Here is a 19,594-nt window from a genome sequence, read left to right as displayed (position 1 = left end):
AGGAAAGCTTAAAAACTACTTCCTTAAAAGCCTGTCTTTTAAACATCTCCCTTATCCCTGAGTTATTTTGCCTCCTTATTCAAAATCCACTTAACTATGATGATAACAATTCAGTACAAAACTAGGAAGAATGCCGAGCCGTAACTCTTTTCAAAGACCATTTAACTGCACTACCTTTAAAATATTCACCAAGCAGGGAAGGTGGCGATAGGGGATGGATAGTGTGATGGATGACCTCTGCCTTTCTTTCCCCACAGCAGAGATATCACACCTTCAAATCTATGCAGGCAATCACTCTCAGTTCCTGTAATTAAATCACTGCAGAAGTCATAACTGTTTACATATTTGGAAAACACTTAAGCTGTAAAGGAAACACTGGAGCTGAGGCAGGTGAGTAGCACTAATTGCTTCCAGCCGTTTTGTGATGAAGAGAGACAGTCTGTAGAAGGAAAAAAGCAGTACAGTATGGCTAATCTTGTACAGAGCTGTGCTCAGAAATGGAAATCCACCAATACAGTATGCAGTGAAAAGAAGAAGAAGAAGAAGAAGAAGAAGAAGAAGGAGGAGGAGGAGGAGGAGGGGGAGGAAGAAGAGGAGGAGGAGGAGGAGGAAGAGGAGGAGGAGGAGGAGGAGGAGGAGGAGGAGGAGGAGGAGTTTGGATTTGATATCCCGCTTTATCACTACCCGAAGGAGTCTCAAAGCGGCTAACATTCTCCTTTCCCCTACTCCCCCACAACAGACACCCTGTGAGGTGGGTGGGGCTGAGAGACTTCAGAGAAGTGTGACTAGCCCAAGGTCACCCAGCAGCTGCATGTGGAGGAGCGGAGATGCGAACCCGGGTCCCCAGATTAGGAGTCTACCGCTCTTAACCACTACACCACACTGGCTCTCGATAACTGGGGGAAAGTAAGCTTCATCTTCATAAGGGAACTAATTCTGGAGGAAGAATTGTGAGGGGAGAGAAACTTTGTCTGCCATCATGGGGGGCTTGTTTCTCCTGTACTGCCCCACCTGCAGCCTAAGGAACCTTTAGAAGGGGCATTGTGTGTCTATATTTCAATGCAGGGATGTAGCATGGAGGAGCAGAGGACCCAGAGCACCAGGTGCATGGTTTTAGAGGTCGTGAGCCATGTGCAGCCAGCAGCGTTGGTGGGGAGGGCTGGCTGGGCACAGTGGCTTCTGTGGGCCTTGCACACCTTGCCCCCGCCCAGTGCATGTGCGCGTGCATGACATCCCAGGCACCACAAAAGGGCACAATGTGCTGTTTTAATGAGCTGAATAGAGTGAAAGATTATGAGTCATGGGGTGGGGAGAATGCGTGTATGAATTCAACATTGCTTAGTTTATTTTTTTGGTTGTTATTTTGTTAAAGTTAGTATTGTTTTATAGATCACTAGCTGGCCAGGCCACGCATTGCTGTGGCTCATCCCTGTGATTCCCCCCACCCTGTCCCGATCCATGACCTATCCTTGACCCCTCCTGCCCCCATCCCACACCCATTCCCCCTCCATTCGGCCTAGTCTGTAAAGGCGAGCCTCCATTTGGCCTAGTAGCTGTAGTACCAGTGTAGCTGCCGCTAGAAGGCGCTGTGTTGCAACCTCTTCTGCCTTCTATTTCCCATCTTCCCCGGCCCTCTGATTTCAGGGTTCCAAACCAGTGGGTTTTACCTTGTTTTCATGGCACAGGTGTGACATGTGGCTAATCTATGTGCATGGAAACACTCGCCTATACCCATGTGACGCTATGGCCAAATTTGACCGCAAACGGGCAAGCGGTTTGGGAGAATGCCGCGTTTTAACAAACTTTGGCCCTCTACATTTTTATATATATAGATGAATGCTATAGTACTTTGTGAATCCTGTAATATGATTTTGGTTGTAATTGTGCTGTTTAGCTTAATTTTTTTAGTTGTGTTACCAATAGTGCTTTATAGATTGTAATTGTACTGATGATTTGTGAATTATTCCATATGATTCAATATTTATGATGTTCTATTATGATTTGTTGCTTGAAAGCCACTTTGCAATTCATTTGAATGAAAAGCAGCATAGAAATATAATAAATCAAATCAAATGAGCACCCACAGTTGTATTGCATCCTATATAAAGGAAGACCAGACTGGAGCAGGGCCACACATCACCTGGACAGTTTTCTAGAGCCTGAGGCCAACAACTGTAATAGTCCTGCTTCTTGCTACTGACATTGGCACTTCCATTAACGAAGGCAAGTGGAGCAGGATCCGACCTGCTGGCTGTGATTGTCCTGTGGGTTCATACAGGGAGTAAGCCTTGCTAGATCCAATGCATCTTACTTCTGTGTAAATGTGGTAAGATCTGACTACACATCCTGACGCAGGCTGTTTTTTTAAATGTACATTAGCTCTCCTACTTTTGCCGCACGTTGAGAATGCTGCTATTGACATGAGGACAGAGAGAACCAGGCTCCTCAGATACAAGAACCAAGCAATGTTTCTAATGATAGCAATTACCACAATTAGCAGTTTAAGATGTTGTGATTTGAAATGTTGGTGCCTGGCGATTTCTATTAAGATGTAGCTGTTAATTGGACAATTAGTCCTTGCTGAGGGGGTACAACTGAATTAAAGAAAATCCAGCAGCAAATTGCAAAGACGGCCAAACTGAGTACAAGCAATGGTGAAGAGAATAAAAGTTTAAAGAAATACTGTAGGAATGGGGTAAACAATAGCAGGCTATGTAAGCATCTTTCCAATTAAATATCATCTAGGGTTGCCATTTTTTAGAGCAAAAAATAGGACACAGAGCCCCCTCCACCTTCCACAGTGCGGATGAGTTCAATCCCAGCATCCACCATAGAGATAGGAAAAGTGAAGAGTGATACTTGCACACACTCTTCCTGGATCTGTTTGCAAAAACCTGGACATTTTGGCAAATTCAAAAAAGTCACCCGGATTGAAATTTTACACCCCCCCCCCCAAGAGGACCTGTCTGGGAAAAATAGGATGTAGAGCAGGCATTCCCAAACTTCAGCCCTCCAGATATTTTGGACTACAATTCCCATCTTCCCCGACCACTGGTCCTGTTAGCTAGGGATCATGGGAGTTGTAGGCCAAAACATCTGGAGGGCCGCAGTTTGGGGATGCCTGATGTAGAGCAACCCTAATATCATTTAAACATTGGCAAGTCTTTGGTCTGATCCAGTGTAGGGGTGTGGTGGGGTTCTTAAGTTCTTATTTACAAATAAGCAATAAATAAATAAATGCAGCAACCTTCTTTTTTAATAATTTAATAAAATTTACTGTTTTACAATTTCAAATAAACATTTTACAAACTTTAAAATACTCAATGACTTCCCTTCTTCTCTTTCCATGGTTCATTTTACATCTCTGCATATTTCACAATAATCATTCAAAAAAATTGACTGCCCATCAAATGCAGTAAACTTCTTGTGAAGGTGGTCGCAAACTGGATCCAAGTGCTCTTGGAGGAAACTGAATTTCTAGATCCATTTCAACCAGGGGTTAGGGTCAATTTTGGCACAGAAACTGCTTTGGTTGTCCTGTATGATGACCTCCGTTGGGAGAGAGACAAAGGAAGTATGTCCTTGTTAATTCTCCTTGACCTCTCAGAGGCTTTTGACACTCTCGACCATGGCATCCTTCTGGAGCAATATGCTGATGACACACAGCTCTACTTCTCTATATCTGCAGCTGACACAATGGATGTGCTGGACCAGTGTCTTGCCTCGGTAATGGATTGCATGAGAGCCAAGAAACCAAAAGGCAATCCAGATAAGACTGAGGAACTTAGACACCTCAAGTGTTCCATTTTTTTCAGGACATTACGAATTGGGAGAAACTGCCCCAGCTTCTGTTCCCAATCCTGAATGTCCTGAATTTGCTCCCCTGCACTGGTCGCGTCAAAGCGAGGGACCAAAAGACAGGTGGCGTGAGTCCACAAACAGAAGGAGGCATGCCCTGTCTGCCCCGCATCAGGAGACGCGGCACAGGCTGGGCCAGCCTGCTGGCAGGTCGCACCAGTCACCCGCTTCTCTGGAGGCGGTGGAGGCCAGCGTGGCCTGCCTCTGGAGAAGCAGGTGGCTTGGTGTGGCCTTGCCGGTCTCCGCTGCTTCAGGAGAAGTGATGCAGAATTACTAGAATTTACATTTCACAGAAAGCAAGCCAATCAATTGCTCACCCAAATACAAACAAACAGCAAACAAACAAATACTATGGTAAGTAATGTTTATGTTACTTACCAAACTCAATATCATAGAGAAGAGGATGATCACAATGAATCAATGAACTAAAAAATGTAACAAAAATAAATTCAACATGGCACTTATAAGCTTCAGTAATAATGTATAACTAACTCAACAGAATGACATGGGGTGACTGACAGACACGGAGGTGGATAGGATTGGCTGTGGGTTGAGGGGTGATGAGTCACCGGTTGTTTACGTTTCGCTTGAGTACAAACTTCAGAGACAGACTTCAGCGAATTGGCGGAAAGAAACACCCCCCCTCCTTATCCACACATTCTCCACTACAAAGTGTCGAGTTCAGCTGCATTTCGTTGCGTTTGTTGACTGTACTAAAAAATTTCAATATATATTGTCATGGGTTCTTGCGACTACTCCAGAGTAACGACGCTCCCCATGCTTGTCTTTAAGCAGTTTTTATTGGTGCACTCTATTTACAGTGAGACAGGTGTGTAAAACATGTCTGCTCATTCCGATGCAGAATCCGGCACTGCCCCCCCATGTGATCTCCCCCAACATAGGAGTCTCGGGACAGTGAATCTCCTCCCCCTCTTTCTCCTGCATAATTCCGGAACCGGAGGAAAGGGTCTACGCTCCATGCTTTCCTTTTCCCTCCATTCCCCCTCTCTCTCCTCCCTCCTGTGTAGCCAGGGCTCTCCCATGCTGCCAGAGCCCTGGCACTCTCCCTCCACTTCCTGGCTTGCCTCCTCAGAGCCCTCGCTTCCATCACTGCTTGGGGAGAAGCTACTTCTGATGCAAGGGGGAGGTTCTCTGTACTGTCTCCCCCTTACACATATTATGTTGACTTGTTGAAGTTAATTAATTGTCAGACGAAGTTATTAAACTTGTTTTATATATTTCCCCCCCAAAATGTTTTTTATTTATTTTAAAAACACATATATTTGCCATATTGTCACCCCCCTCAGTGATGACACCTGGGTCGACCCGCAACCACTGCACCCGCCCTTCCTACACCACTGATTGGAGCAGAGCAATGGCTAAATTAATTCAACTGATTTGGGTGATCTGAGGCAAATTAATTGAAAAAAGTGATTTGGTTGAGCAATTGATTGGTTTGCTTTCTATGAAATGTAAATTCTAGTAATGGTTTCTAAATTTACACAAATGCACATAACCATATGTGACTATGGCCCTATGTGACAATCTCTCTCTAGCCTGATTTGCGCATTGCCATTGCAGTGTGGCAGCTGCTTCCATGCGCTCTAGTTTTACCATACAGCTGCAATGTCTGCAAAGCAGAAGGCCAAGAGAATGGCTTCCTTCCTTCCTTCCTTCCTTCCCATGCCAACTTTGTCCTTGTCTTACCCACACCATTTGCATTTGGAGTATTGCCAGCATAGGACAGGGCAGGGATGGGCTGGACTACCTGACAGTAGCCTAAAACTGGGCCTTTAGAGGCTCTTTTATTCTCTTCATTCTTTGAACTGCTTACAGATTAAGTCTAATTTCCTTCCCAACAGCAAGAGAGGGTAAATTTCTTTATGCAATGCATGCTGAGAAAGATAGGTAACAATTTCATTGTGAAATTAATAGTGCCCTGGTAGCAGGAAGGAATGCTTTCTGACCAAAATATCCCCTTGAATGCATCTCACTGTCTGACAGGCACTAAGGATTCTAAAATCTCTGAATCTTAAATTTCCTTAATGAGTTTTCTACTGGAGTATCACATGCTGTTCTGTTAAATTAGATGCTAACCACCTGAACAAGATTTAGCGTCAGATGGCTCCATATCCATCTTGTTTTGATGCAAAATTCAGAGCAACTGTGAAAAATGTACCCTTCCTGATATAAGGACATATGTAAAATGAAATTTAGCCGTCTCTGTTTACCCTAAGCCATCTTAAAGGTGTTTTTTATATAAAAAAAGTGCATGAAATTTTACTGTTTTAAGTGAAATTTATTCATGCATATAGTATGATGAATTTGGACAACTAATGAAATACTGGCTTGTCAACTCCACTGCCTGCTGCCATACATCCATGGCTACTATTCACAATTTAAATGTGCTAGTACATTTATAATTTTGGTGTGCAATGCTGTATAGATGTTTGGAATTTAGACAGAGAAATAGCAGTAAGCTCAACTACTGTAAAAACAAGTTTATATTAAGGCTCCTTTTTACCATGAAGGTTGCAGTCCTGTACAGACTTACCTTTGAGTGAGTCTCACTGAACTCAACGGGACTCAGTTGACATGTATCGGACTGAGGGATGGGCAGATTTCTTTCTCCCCCCCCCCAAATAATTGTTATTCATTTTATAATAACATGATAGTAAATTCCATCTCAAATATCATTTTTATATATACACTTTGGCTTTTCTAAGCCTGACTTCCATCAACCCTTCCTTATGATTTTCTTACCATCATTCTCAATTCTATATTTTCTCTAATTAACCACTGCTTGAAATATAATATCTTATCTTTTCACTAAATATCTTCTTTACAATGACTTTTATAAATTAACTTACAAAGCTTCTTGCAATCCTACCAACACATTTGTATAATTGCAATTGTCCTTCAGATAAACTACAAATTTAGTCCAGTCTTTGATGACTCTCTGGTCCCGCCGTCCTCGGATTCTTCCCATCATTTTGTCCATTTCCACATACTCCATCAACTTCATTTGCTATTCTTCTTTCGTGAGGGATGGGCAGATTTCTGTGCACGTACCCCCCTCCCAATTTCACTAGTGTTTCACAGTTTTCAAATTAAAGTTTATTCCGTTACAATATCTTGATGCATCTGGCTAGCAAGTTACATATAATAATTTTAATTATATGTACTGTTTATGCAAACCTTGTGCTGTAATGAAATATGTACATACTCCTCCGTAGAGAAGCCAGACTGGCTCCCTGCTTCTTTTCCCTCCGCTGGCAGGTGAAGACTTTCTTTTTCTAACAGGCTTTTGGGAACCAACTGCTTTGATTGAAAGGACTGGTGTTTAAAAATTGCAATTATTTGCATGTTTATATTTATACTGTATATAGTTTTAATTCTATCAATTCTTTCATTTAATTGTTTTTAAATGAAACCCCCCCCCCATGTTTTTAGCTGTGCTTATTATTTTTATCTGTAAACTGCCTTGAGTCCCTTTCAGGGAAAAAGGCAAGTATAAATAAATTTAATAATAATAGCAACACAGTTTCATGTGCTCATGTAAGCCATATAGATGCAGCACGACCTGCTGCTTCCTGGGTGTATCATAATGGCTTTTTAGTTATAGACTCAATGGCTCATGGGGCACCCTTATATTTCTGCCACTACTGAATACTCTCTTCTGCTCACAGCCACCAGCTGTACTTCATTTGAGGTAGCTGAGAAGGGCCTTGGATGAAGACCTCTTGCAGTTGCTATATGTGGGAAGAGGAAAGTCTTCAGGTCATGTGCTTACGGTAAGCAGTATCTGGCAATCTGAACCTACAGATTCTCATTAGTTGTAGGGATATCATCTCTACACAACAAAAACTGTGCCTGTTTGGAAGAGTCCAGATGCTTTGTACAAGGGAATGACGTGGTGCTTGACTTAATCCTCAGAGAAGCAATTCAGGTTGAAGCAGTAAAGAGGGAGCCATATGTTCTGGGAGCCATGGGGGTGGACTTCCCTGCTCTTGATGGCAGCAGCCAGGCAAGGAAGCACATCCTATGAAGATGACCCCCCCCCAAAAAAAAAGAATACAGGGAGACAGGGCAGAACTAGGTACCTGTAAGCCATTTTCAAGAGCGTCTCCATGTCACCCAGTACACAGAGAGAGAGAGAGAGAGGGAGGGAGAGGGAGAGGGAGAGAGAGAGAGAGAGAGAGAGAGAGAGAGAGAGAGAGAGAGATGCTAATCCACAATGCATTCCCAGTGCAGTAAGCCACCGTACATAAATGACTTATTCCCTCTTGTATAGTAAGTTTGTGCAGCAAACTGCTTATTAATAGTAGTATTTTCAGAACACCTAATATATCTAACTGTGCAAGTCGACTAACTCCAGCAGTTTCATTGGCAGTATAAATAATACATCCCACACAAGCAGATTTTTGTCTCTAGTGATATCATAATGTTTGTTACGGTTCATGTATAATACCGGCTCACTTAGAATAACACACATTTCTCAGAAGAAATATGCTTTCATCACAGGGTCTGATTTTCCCTGTCTCCTCTTCACTTTGGCACCACTGATTTCAGCTGCAAAACCCTTTATTTTAGCTGACGAGGAGAAAAGTGTCCATAAAGTAGTTTTTAATCAAAGCCACGGGTTTATCCCTCTGTATTCTTTCTTCTCTTTCTTTTTCTGAAGAACACATTTTATTACGGAGCCAAAAGGTACTGTTTACTTATGAAGATAAAAGACATTTTGTGCTGAAACTGCAACTGAATATAAGTGTCACACATTAAGTCTGCTTGTACCTGTTGCTTCACAGTGGGTCTAATGTCATTCAAAGAGAGGCAGTATGTTTAAAGTACAACACAGTCTGATATTGGCAGTATTAGGGGAAGCATTTTTACCCACAAGGGCACCTCTCAAAATTATCTGCATTGATGGCAAAATGCATGTCGTCTTGGAAGTTAAACCTGCCAAGCAGAAATACAATCTGTTTCTTTCAGATGTCTTGTGGCACATCCCTTTACTTAGTCTCTGCAAACTCAGAGGGATGAAAGAGTAAATGATAGACAAGCAGAACAGATATTTCTGTACACAATGGAAGGTGAAGATCATAGAGGTCCTCCAAGAATCATGGCAAATCACAACAATATATAAAATACAAAAGCCACAACAAGGATGTTGTTTGGATGGTGGTGAGGCAATTGTTCAAGCACAATGAGAAGTCGCATTGGCATAGAGATTATGGGATAAAAACCAGATTCTCTCTGACAGTGTTCATAAACTGATGTATCTTTTGTTCAGCAACCAAATCCTTCAGCTGTTTCATCAGAAGCAATTTGACTTCACACAGGCAGAATCCCACAGTTCCCCAGGGGCATATCACAACCTGAGGAGGGGAAAGTCTACAGTTATATGAATTTATATAGGAAACTTTGTCACGGGGCACCTGATACATTCTTGTACAGTTTCATATGTACTGTGCAAAGAAATGGATAGTCCCTGTTTATACAACTCTATAAATGTGAGGTTTTGTGGTGCAAGAGGGGGTCAGGTGATTTCAGCTCCTATGCACGCCCAATTTTGGAAGCAACAATTGCAACTCCATTGTTTGCTTCTTATTCCTGGCCACTATCCATAGTTGCCAAATGTAAAAAAAAGGTGGTGATGCAAAGGAGCTGTTTATGCATGTGGACTGGAAACATGCCTGCCAGTTTCACAACTGCCCACTGCCATGTCCCCTCACACTTCCAGTTAGGCGAATGGAAACAAACGTCAGCTTTGTTACTATCCTTCCCAGAGGCACCTGGCTGGCTCTAACAAGAAACAGAATGGCTCTCCTGGTTATGTTTGAGGCTCACAGGCAGAAGTGGATGATGCTAGAAAGCCCCTGGGCTTCCATATGGGAGTGGACTTCAGGATTCTGACGACAGGTGGGCAAGCAGCAGGCAGTGGAGATCTATAGTCAGAACCTCTGCTATAGAACTGTGGAAACCAGAGACACAAGTAGGTCAACCAACAGGGCCTTAGTTAGGGAGCCACAGCCCTGGACTGCTATTCCAGGTGAATTGTCCAGCTGGAGTCGCAGAGCCGTAGCTATGGGGGGGGGGGGTTTAGCCAGGTTTTGTGCCCCAGGTGAAGCCTCCAGAGGAGTGCCATTGAGGCTCCCAGCCTGTGTGTGTGTGTGCGCGCGCAAATGTGCATAGGGGGTACCAAACTGAGTCTTTGACCCAGGTGAAATGAAGCCTGGTTTCGCCCCTGGGGGAGGCAGGTGCCCAGTTCTGGGAGGCGGAGGTCTGTTCTGGGGCAAATGGTGCTTGCTCTGTACCTGTGGCGTGTGCTCCACAGAGGATGTGTTGTCCCGTGCTGCCTCTGGGACTGGTGTGGTCGTGAAGGTCGGGTCTCAAGAGCAGAGGGCATTTCTGGGGAGGAGTGGTTAGTGTCTGAGAATATGGGCAAGGAAACCTTGTTGGGTGCAGGGGTTGGAGGCACCATGATCCATCTTCATCTTCAGTAGCAGAGAGATTGCCCCTGGGGCTAATTGCTGAAGAAAAAGTCCAGGATTCATTTATGGATCACAAGTTCCTGGATCTAAATCCTGGGCCATGACCATGCTGAACCAGATAGACTGAACCAGACAAAGCGAGTTACAGTGGTGTCTCGCTTAACGAATGCCCTGCTTAACGAAATTTCCGCTTAACGAAAGGTTTTTTTCGAGCGGAGGTTACCTCGCTAGACGAATGCGTTTTACGAAAAAATCGTCTAGCGAATCGCGGTTTCCCATAGGAATGCATTGAAATTCAATTAATGCGTTCCTATGGGCAAAAAAAAAAAATTAAAAAAAAATTCAATGCATTCCAATGGGATTCGCTAGACGAATTTTTCGCTATAAGAAAAGACCCGTGGAACGAATTAATTTCGTCTAGCGAGGCACCACTGTAGTTGTTTCTGCTCTCCTGCTTTTAAATTCTTGCTTTTGGGGACCACGATGTGTGGAAGATCCGAGTGGGTGTACAAGTACTGCAGGAAGCAGATAAACAAACAAGCAAATCTGATTCTCCAGGGATTAAGCATATGGACAAAGCCAGATCCAAGTTTTAGGGGGCCCTGGGCAAAGTGCCCTCAGGTGGGCCTTGGCAGGCTCACCTGAGGGCAGCAGAAGGCAGCAACAGACACTAGCAGCCACTCAAGCCACTACTTCAATTTTCCACAATGCTCCACCACATTGTAGGGAATTAAACCTGGTTATGCTTCGATGGGCAGGCTGAGAAAGCCTCAGCAGTGTGCTCTTGCATTGCAGGTGCTGACACCAGCCAGCTGACACATGGACGTAGCTTTAATCTTTTGGGTCTATTGGCTAACACATGTTCTTTCTACTATATTACTTAGTGTACCATTTCCCCAAGCCAAGGCAGTAGGACTATTCCTCACTAACATGACAAAACATGGCACAAGAAGAAAGTTCCATTAGTAAGAGCAAGATGCTCAAGGCTTCAGTTAGCTGATTTGAAACGTTTGCTGCTAGTAAGCTGTGGATATAATATTATGCATGAATGACAACTTATATTTCCACTTGACTCACTTCAAAAGATTGATGACAAATGTCTCAGGTAAAGAAGAAAAATGGTACCGATTTTGGATAAATGCACATTACATCTTAAGGTTACACTGAGAAATGTGTCGGCTTTTTCTCTGTTGCTTAAGGCTATATATTTAATCCAACAAATAGGCCAGGGAATATATACCAGAATGTTAAACAGCATTAAAAGGGAAAATAGAGAGACAGAACATCTGTGAAGAAGTCATGTATCACAAGAAATAGAAACTTGTCTCTTGACCCAGTTGCAATAGGTTATAAGAGTGGATGCTCCAGATTACAGATCCCACCCACAACCAAGCTAAAATGCTTCCTAATCCACCAGGCTCAACAAATGTTAAGCAAGGGATGCTCCACCCAATCACCCAAAATGATTGTGTCAACTGTCTTGGGCCCCTAGTACAGATATTTGTATGAGATAATGTCACAGTGTGTCTCTAGCATGCCTTGCTTTGGAACTTTAGGAACAGTTAGGAACAGCTAGGTCTGAAAAAATAAGGACCGTGGAAAGTTCTCTATCCTGTCTATCATGCTCAGTCACTGCAGATTCCTTCCAGAATTATGGCAAGCTCTCCTGCTGCAAGTGTGTGGTGTTATGAAAGGCAAGCTAAAACAAACATTTATTTCAAAGTGAAGATTTTCTGTCTACCCACTTTATGAATTAAAGCCACTGCCCATAAATAGCAAGTTTCTATTTCTGCTGACTTCAATCACTCTCTGATTGGTATTTTATCAGACAAGGCTATACCAACATACTGCTTTAAAAAAAGATGGGCAGCTTTTTTTCAACTGATGGTATTTTTACACATGAAAAGAGAAGGCACATTCTATATGGGCCAGAATGCTCTTTTGCAACGCAAATGCCTCATTTTTTTCTTCCTAATTTTTTCTTTTACAATTTTCAGTTGGTGTGTGGGAATAATTTCTCTTATATTCTCTTAATTTCTCTTAGCTGGATCCACTCAGTTCTTTTAGAGATGTGATGTGCCTTAGCAAATTGGCTGTCCTCTTTGTTTCCATTGTTCCCATGGTCCTGTCCTTTCCATTAAACTAAATGGGCAAGAGCTTTGTGCATGCATCTAAGCAAACCCAGGGATTTCAATTGGGGTACTAGAAAGCATTCTTATACCCCTATTTTGCTCTCAAAACACATACCCCAATTAAACAGATGCTTTAAATACATCATATATCTACATATCAAGGGCAATATGTAGATATTTAGTATATCCATGAAATTCCTCCACATTTAAACTAATCAGCTCACACAGCGGCAGTGCAAGCTGCTATAATTGCAATAGAAAGCCAGTTATCACAAGAATCACAAGTGAAATTCTGTTTAAATGGTGCAATTTTATCACTTGCACATCTTGTTCAGAAAATTCTGGAGGTCTTCCTTCCTTCCTTCCTTCCTTCCTTCCTTCCTTCCTTCCTTCCTTCCTTCCTTCCTTCCTTTTAGAGAACAGCACAGTTCATATTCTATCTTACCATATCTGCATTCTTGTGATATTTCCATAGCTGCCAAGTTATCCCTTTTTTACAGGGATTTTCCCTTATGCTGAATAGGCTTCCTCACGAGAAAAGGGAAAACTTGGCAGCTATGGATATTTCAACATTTGTGGATTCTCAGTTTTTTGGAACATCCCAAAATTGTAAAACGATAAAGGCAAAAGAGAAGATGAAGACATTTTCTGACAAAGTATGTGGTCTGAACAGGCTGAAAACAACAAAGCAGTAACATTAAAAACCTGAGTATTAAACGGAATCAGAGTTGCTTGGGTGGAAAAATAATAGAAGCAACAAGGAGTATATTGCTCCTGATATGAGTGATTCAAGGTGGGTTAAGATATTAGGGAGAAGAGACAAATGATGTATGATTTTTCTAATTTCAATGTGAAATTTATACATTTGCAGTTGTGCTTAAAGGTCCTGAACACTGAGAATATTGTTAAAAGATGCACAAAAGAAACGATGAGTGAATGCGCATGCTGATGTGTAAATAAGCCAATTGCACATGTGATGCACAACAATGATTCAGCTCCTCCTTAGAGAAAAGTTGCTGCTTCTGAATAGGGGACATGATGTGTAAATAAGTCAATTGCAGATGATAACACAATGCACAGCAATAATTTAGATCGGTTTTGTAAACTGCCATATCTGCTTTTGCCAGTAAATGCCTGAATGCATGGGAGAAGGCAGAGTTTTCCACAGAAATAAAAGACCAGGTTTCATGTATTCTTAGGCAAGAGAGGGCACGAGAGCAACTCACACAACTGCTTTTCAGAGTGTCATTGTAATGACCACAGGGGGGAATGGTGCATTAGGAAGGTGTGTGAGATGCAATGACCCCTTCAGACATTAGTCTAAAGTGCAAAGAGTTGTATCAGTTAGCTGCATATTTGTGAATCACTCATACACTAGCTTTTTGTTACCTGTTCATTGAAAAGCTATATTATTCCGCTTGTTTTCTCACCAAACAAAGGGAAGAATTGACAGCCTGTTATTTCTGTTTCCCATCCTTTCAGCCTAATAGCATACCATCAGATCAGGAGTATAGGAACCTTTCATCCAGAGGAAGTCTAATATATTCATAGCTGTCAAGTTCTCCCTTTTTTAAAAAGGGAAATTCCCTTATGCTGAATAGGCTTTCTCGCGAGAAAAGGGAAAACTTGACAGCTATGATATATTTAGAACTGGTTTCCATTTGTGAGCAAATATACTTTTTATTCATTCCAGCAATGCAAAGCTTTTTCTTTTCTGAGCAGAATAAACGTTACAGCAAATATCTGAAATCAGGCTGGTAAGTTTCACTTTTAAAAGAAACACTTTCTGGGGAGGTGCTCAAGGAAAACAATCCCCCCTCCACCCTTTTCATTCTGTACAACAGATATCATGCTAAGCCAAACCTTGGCTCAGCTGCCATGCTAGGCTGAGTTGAAGGGATTGGGGAAGAAGACCCAAGCATGTGTGCTCTCCTTCCCTGAAGCCTGCACATTGGGTATGTTCACACTAAGCCATGGTTTGCCTTAGGGTTTTGTGCGAACAAGGCCTGTGTGAGGTTTTTCAGCTGTTGTGTTTGCTCTGATAAATACTCTTTTCAAAAGAAATAGCAGGCCACTTCTCTTACACATGGCCCGTTTAGTGAGCATTCATCCTGATTTGCTTGCACAAAATTTGCAGGAAAGGTATACAGTCCCCACTCTCTATTGGGCATTCATTCTGGTATGTTGGAAAGTCATACTTGTGTTGCATCAAGGAATCGTCTTTTCATACTTTACAGTGCATTATCCCTTTGCTTTCCATGCTGCAAAAAGTCCAAATATTTTCGAAGAGGGGTTGTTTTGCCAGAATGCCAAATTCAATTGTCCAACCTGAATGCAATTGAATCTCACCCTCAAATATCAGCAGTCTGGATGTGCCCTAACTTATTTGGAGGGATGCACCATAGGTTAGAATCAGGAAGCAAGAGATGCAGTTCAGTTGAGAGAGAAGGAGGCATCCCTCTCTGGGGATCTAAAGTGTAGCCAGGGCCAGCCCAACCATTAGGCAAAAGATGCTGGGGTTGGGGTTGGGGTGGGGTGCGTGGTGATGAGAGGTTGGAGGACAGAGCCTTTTTCACCCACAAACATATCTGGCTATAATATCCCTGGAGCTGAAATAAGAGTCAGCTACCAGTATGATTGGTTTCTGTACGTGGAGGGGGGGCATCTTGTCCTTTTCCTTGGGCAAAAAATGCCTTGGCAGGTCCTGGATGTAGCAATCATCCTGTATATTATTCTTCAAAACAAATTTTACATCTTCTTTTCCATTTGTTTCTGCTTCAGTAACTGGCAGCTATTATTTTGCAGTGTGATCGTGAATCAAGGCATCTTGTACATGTGTTTCAGTTCTGAACAGTTGCAGGCCCAGGCGTAGGGCTCCCCAGCCCCCAGCCCCCAGCAAATCAAAGATAACTGAGACTAGGTTTTTTGGATTGAAACAGGACACAACTTTATTGAATGCAGATGAAAGAGGTTTGGCTTGGGCATTGGCCTGCCCTCTGGAAGTGATGCTATGGTCAATCCAAGCAGGGGATCCTAAGACTTACATTAAATAGGGCAACGCCTGCAGGAACAGCTGTCTGAATCATAGAATCATAGAGTTGGAAGAGACCACAAGGGCCATCCAGTCCAACCCCCTGCCAAGCAGGAAACACCATCAAAGCATTCTTGACAGATGGCTGTCAAGCCTCTGCTTAAAGACCTCCAAAGAAGGAGACTCCACCACACTCCTTGGTGGCAAATTCCACTGCCGAACAGCTCTTACTGTCAGGAACTTCTTCCTAATGTTTAGCTGGAATCTTCTTTCTTGTAGTTTGAATCCATTGCTCCGTGTCCGCTTCTCTGGAGCAGCAGAAAACAACCTTTCTCCCTCCTCTATATGACATCCTTTTATATATTTGAACATGGCTATCATATCACCCCCTTAACCTTCTCTTCTCCAGGCTAAACATACCCAGCTCCCTAAGCCGTTCCTCATAAGGCATCGTTTCCAGGCCTTTGACCATTTTTGTTGCCCTCTTCTGGACACGTTCCAGCTTGTCAGTATCCTTCTTGAACTGTGGTGCCCAGAACTGGACACAGTACTCCAGGTGAGGTCTGACCAGAGCAGAATACAGTGGTACTATTACTTCCCTAGATCTAGATGCTATACTCCTATTGATGCAGCCCAGAATTGCATTGGCTTTTTGAGCTGCTGCATCACACTGCTGACTCATGTCAAGTTTGTGGTCTACCAAGACTCCTAGATCCTTTTCACATGTACTGCTCTCAAGCCAGGTGTCACCCATCCTGTATTTGTGCCTTTCATTTTTTTTGCCCAAGTGTAGTACCTTACATTTCTCCTTGTTAAAATTCATCTTGTTTGCTTTGGCCCAGTTGTCTAATCTGTTAAGGTCATTTTGAAGTGTGATCCTGTCCTCTGGGGTATTAGCCACTGCTCCCAATTTGGTGTCATCTGCAAACTTGCTCAGGATGCCCTCAAGCCCATCATCCAAGTCATTGATAAAGATGTTGAATAAGACTGGGCCCAAGACAGTCTGGGGGAGTGCTGTTGGCCCTGGGCTCCTGCTGGGCATGCAGACATGGTCACTCCCCCCGGATCCCTCTAACAGGATACCAACATTGGAGGGGAAGGCACAGACTCCAACCTCCCCTCCATCCAAGCATGAGATTGCCCCAATGCCCAAGCAAGTTGTGACAGTTGCTATGAGGTAGGCAAAATAACCAGGCTGGAGCCAATTTGCCTGGTGGACAAATTCCTACCTGGCCCCAGAATATGGCGACCACACTAGCCACAGCAAGTTCATAAAGTAAGCACTTGAACCGAGGGAGGGTATGTAGGGAACCCAGCAAAGAATGGAACAGGTAAGGGGCTCCAGGTGCGAGCTGTTTAAATAGTCGGGGTGCGGACCTGAGGGAAGCCTTCCTGCTCCATCAGCTCTGCCGCGCAGCCCAGCCCACATCCGTGCCTGCACTCCCATTTGCCAATCTTGGGTGCAGGCTAGAACCCGAGTCCTGATAAGCAGCGTGGGCTTACGCTTGCACCACCCATCCAGACAGGAGGCCAATCTTGGGATCCCACGTCCGGGCCTAGGAGGGGTCTCACCATCGAGCGACGCTGCCACACCGTGAAGGTAAGCAGACTTCTAAACACTTTCAGAGACTTTCATCTTTAATTCCTTTGACTAATTTAGTGTCATTCAGCTGATACAGGCATGGATATAAAACTCTACTTTTGTGCTTTTTCATTGGGGAATTATACAGATATCTATTTCATTTTTTAAAAGAGGTCCAATTCAGTTCAATTAAGCTATGTTACTATACATTGGAAAGTCAAAGTTTTGTACACCAAGTGTTCCAAACACTTCAATGGTGCCTCATGTCATATGAGATGGGATGACACAGGCAAGCCCAGAGTCTGCAACTTTTTCATTCAAGGCAAATAAAAGCTTTTGGGTGTGGGTGGATAATTCTCAGCAGAAATACTACACAGCCCCCTGCTCCATTGTCCAAATCATACAGACAGATGAAGAAAGAGATATATATAGTTTGATGGTAAGTGTTAGGGACCAGGAGTCAAGATTCCTTTTCTTCAGGTGATGAGGCCAAGGATCCTGAACAAGAACTAGATAACCCCAAGGGACCAGTGGCCCAAGGATTTGGCACTGACAGTTTGCAGGGCTCCACTCCAGTGTGGAGATGCTTCCAACTATCCACTGCGGGACATCACTCCAGGGGGCTGAGCCCCTTTAATTAAAGCAGTACCTTCCAGGGTGGCCATGGCTAATGATGAGGATGCTGCAAGGATGGGGCTCAGATCCATACCTGGTCACCTGGAATCCATGAAAGGGGAAACCGCAGCCCCTGCATGTGCTCCAATAGCTCTGATGGAGAGCTGTTCGGCAGTGGAATTTGCTGCCAAGGAGTGTGGTGGAGTCTCCTTCTTTGGAGGTCTTTAAGCAGAGGCTTGACAGCCATATGTCAAGAATGCTTTGATGGTGTTTCCTGCTTGGCAGGGGGTTGGACTGGATGGCCCTTGTGGTCTCTTCCAACTCTATGATTCTATGATTCTATGAGTTTCTGTGATAATGCAACCCAGCCTTCCTGATACCTGGGCCATTTCCCAATAACCTAAGAAATAACACTCATAGCCTCTTGCATCAACCTACCTGAAATCATAAGGAGACTTACTTATGAATAGGTGTTGTCAGGGGGACTCCTTACAGGCACTCTCCCCCAGTCATCCTGACCAGCACTTCGCCCAGTGACAGCACAAGCAGCGGGTCAGGAGTAGGGAATGAGGAATAGAGCGGGGTGGAGAGGGGGCTCTCAGACATGTCAGAGCCTAGGCACCGACCCAGCTGGCCAGAGGAGGAAGGACGGCGCAGCGAGGTGCCGGAGCCTCTGCAAAGGATGGGGAGAAGGAACGTAGCCCCTTCCGGCACCCTAATTGAGGCGCGCTTCCACACACAGGGCTAGGGGGAGGCGCTTTGGGATGCCCAGGCTTTTATGCTGGTCCAAGATGCGAAGGAAGCCATTGCCGGGTTCTGAATCAGACTAGGCAGTCATGTTTTCTGATATCTCTGCACTGTAAATAATATGCACAATAAAACTCTGAAAGACAGAGCGGACTGGAGCGTCTTTACTCGAGAGTAGCAGCAACAATCCCCTGACAGGTGTGGTTAGGATTGCAGCTCAATATGCGCGTTGAACAATGTATTAAGTTACAGGTAGGTAGCCGTGTTGGTCTGGGTCGAAGTAAAATAAAAAAATTCCTTCAGTAGCACCTTAAAGACCAACTAAGTTTTTATTTTGGTATGAGCTTTCGTGTGCATGCTAATTCTTCAGTATTAAGTGTTGACAACCCTTTGTTAAAGGTATACAGACATGAGCTTTAGTAAAATAAATCAGCTGGGATTGTAATTCTATTCTTTTAAAAACAGAAATGGCCAAGACTTGCTTGAAACATCTCTGCAGAGCAGACTGAGCAGGAGAAAACTATTAGAAGAGCTAAAGACTACCTCCACCTGCTTTTGCACAGCAGAGGGAATCATCTCAGGTGTGAGCTAAAGAGGAAGTTCAATTATATTTCCCCAAAAAAGAAACAAACCAGACTGCAAATGGCTTTTAGGTGCAGCAAGATGCCTTGAGGAGATAAAATGCTTGGTTTTCAAATCTTCTCCTGAACGCCATTCAACCAGCACAGTCAGGCAGTGCCCTATAGATACCTCTTCTTAACATCCCTCTAATCAAAACCCTGCAGCTTAAGGCAATAAAAATGCTTCCTTACAATTCCCAATTCAGACATGAAAAGCCTACTTTCTCATGGCCTTTTCTTAAAAAAGAGAGAAGAAAACACTTTTGAGGAGATTTGTAATGACTATACGAGTGTCTAGTGAGTCTGCTTAGGAAGCAAATGCTATAGCAATGGAACATCAGCTGAAAAGGCCCTGCTCCACAATGCCTCCATGAATGGTGGTGGTTGTGGGGGCCCAGTTGAGGATTTTTCTTATTGATCTTAAGGCACAAGCAGACTCAAAGAGGTGCTTGTTAAGGTATGTTCAGCTGCTGCTGCATAGAATGTTAGGAGACAGAACCTGCAACTTGAATGGA

This window comes from Zootoca vivipara, chromosome 12 (assembly GCF_963506605.1).
Source record: "Zootoca vivipara chromosome 12, rZooViv1.1, whole genome shotgun sequence".
Lineage (NCBI taxonomy): Eukaryota > Metazoa > Chordata > Lepidosauria > Squamata > Lacertidae > Zootoca > Zootoca vivipara.
Note: the sequence above shows the minus strand (reverse complement) of the source record.